Below are 2649 nucleotides of genomic sequence, written 5' to 3' on the forward strand. Positions count from 1 at the left end.
CCGACCCCGGAGCCCGTGTTGGAGCCCCGGCGGCCAGTACTGCTGGCCCGGCGCCCAGTACTACAGCCCGCAGGTCCAGGGCTGGAGCCCCGGCGGCCAGTACTGCTGGCCCGGCGCCCAGTACTGTAGGTCCCGCGCCCAGTACTGCGGCCCCGGCGCCCAGCACCGCAGCCCTGACAGCCAGTACTGCAGCCCCAGCATTGCAGCCCTGACACCCAGTACTATAAGTCCAGCACCCAGCACCGCGGCCCCAGCGCCCAGCACCGCGGCCCCAGCACCCAGCACCGCAGCCCCAGCACCCGGTACTGTAAGTCCAGCGCACAGCACCGCGGCCCCAGCACCCAGCACCGCAGCTCCAACACCCAGTACTGTAAGTCCAGCGCCCAGTACTGCGGGCCTGACGGCGAGCACGGGTGGCCAGACACCCAACACCCAGTACTACAGCCCCCAGGGCCAACCTTGGAGCCCCAGCGTCCAGTTCTCCTGGCCCGGCACTGCAGCCCCGGCGCCGAGCACCGCTGACCTGACACCCAGCACCCAGCACCACAGCCCCCCGGTCCAGTCTTGGAGCCCCGGCGTCCAGTACTACATCCCTGGCATTGCAGCCTGGTCCAGTACTGCCGGCCTGCCACCCGGCACTCCAGCCCCGGCGGCCAGCACCACTGGCCTGACACCCAACACCCAGTACTGCAAATCTGACCCCCACCACTGCGGCGCCCGCGCCCAGTACTACCGCCCCGACGTCCCGTGCTGCGGCCCCAGCGCCCAGTGCCGCAGGCTGCGGGTCCAGCACTGCGGCCCCACGTCAAGTGCAGCAGCCCCAGCCTCCCAAGCAGCAAACGTGATGTTCAGGCCTGACACCAGGAAGAGACTACTGGGGGCCATTTCAGGTATACTGAGCGGGGTTCACTTCTGAGGCGGACATCTCCTTACCAAGAGCGAAGTGCTCGAAACGTCTGCACTTGTGAGGGGTCACGGCGGGGAGGAGGGCAGGCCTTGGGGCAGCCGGTTCTGCGCTCTGACCGCCAGGTGGCGCTGGGCACCAGCTCTCTCCCAGCCCCATCTCCTCCACACGGAGCGCCTACTTTTCAAGGTGAAATGAGACTAGATGGACTTAGATCATCTCAGGTGAAATAGCAGGAGGCTGCCTTCTTCCTTGTTATTTGTGAGAGGTACTTATTTACTCAGTTTCTCCTCCAGCTAGCAGTTCGAACGCGTGAAACCCTACTCAGAAGAGGAGTCACTACATCCAACCCATCTTNATCTCTACGATTTCACAAAGCACTTGGTAGGAAATATTGAATGTTGCCACCACTCCAGAGTGTTCAGGCAGGAAATGACACCAGAAAGCCTAAGCCTGAGCACCTGGGACCTGTCCACCTGGTCCGCTGAGATGGCGCGGGCCCTGGTCCCCGCCCAGCTGGTGGGGGTGGCGGGTGCCCCCGGACACGTGGAGGTGGGGGCGAAGGAGGGGGCTGGCGAGCAGGCACGCTGGGCCCAGATCACAGCCCTGCAGGGAGGAGGGACGCCTGGGGGTGAGTGGGACGCGACAGGGCCCCGGCTGGGGGCTGAAAGGTACCGGCGAGTCTCGTTATCACCCCAGAGAGCGCAGGTCCGAGTGAGTGGGCGGGGCCCTGGCCCCGGGAGGCCCACCCCGGTGCCCCCCACTTTCCCTCCCGCTCCCACGGCCGCGTCACCCCGGCTCCGCCAGTGCCGGCAGGCGCCCCGGCTCCCCGAGAGCAGATGGGCCTGGCGGAATTCAGGGCCTGTCCCGCAGCTGTCGCCGGCTCCTCCCCGGGGCCCCCAACCCTTACAACGTGGTGGCGGAAACAGCCGAGGGCCTTCTGGCTGCACCGACGAGGGGACGCGCCAGCGTGGGGCGCCCTGGCCGGGATTGTCTCGGTCACCGCAGAGCTCGGGGGGCGGTGGCCCCTCGTCCGCATGGCCGTGCCGCTCGGGCCGGGTGCTCGCCTCTGGGACCCCCACCCCACCCCGCACCCCGGTTGAAGACACTTTATTTGCTGGATAGGACTTGGGGGCTGGGCCGGGCTCGGGGCGCCGGCGTGCGCACTGACGGAAGGCCGCGGGCACGCGGTCGGAAGGCTGCTGCTACACGCGGCTCTGCGGGACCTTGCACGCACGGGGTCCCACCCGAGGGCTCTCGGCGCTCCGGGGCCGTGCGTGCGGCTCCCGTGCTCACGGCCGCAGGGACAGGGCTCAGCCCGCTACCCGGGGCTGGGGGAGGGGGGGGTGCAGCGGGAGGGGGGGACGGGCCCTGCGTGTGATGCGATCCTGCGGGGACCTTGCAACAGGGCCGTCCGCGGAGGGCGAGCAGCCTCTCACTCCTCCCCTCCCCACGTGGGACGCAGCCGTCGGCCGTCTGGGGGCCCTGGACATGTCACTGCTCACACTCACAGCCCCTTCTCGCCGAACGGCTGCGGCGGAGCTGGGGGGGTGAGTCCCCGCGGGCACACGCACGCCGGTCACTCCGTCTCCCTTCCTGCTGTCCCAGCTCCGCGCCTGGGAGCACCCCTGGGCGCCGTGTCCCGGGGACTGTCCCTTCGCGAGGCTCCAGCCGCTGCGGCGCCAGGGGCCGAGGACCCGCCCGCGAGGCGGAGCGTCGCGGGGAAAAGGCCGGGTATCAACTCG

The sequence above is a fragment of the Crocuta crocuta genome, unplaced genomic scaffold, assembly GCF_008692635.1.
Source record: "Crocuta crocuta isolate KB4526 unplaced genomic scaffold, BGI_CrCroc_1.0 scaffold506, whole genome shotgun sequence".
NCBI classification, from domain to species: Eukaryota; Metazoa; Chordata; class Mammalia; order Carnivora; family Hyaenidae; genus Crocuta; species Crocuta crocuta.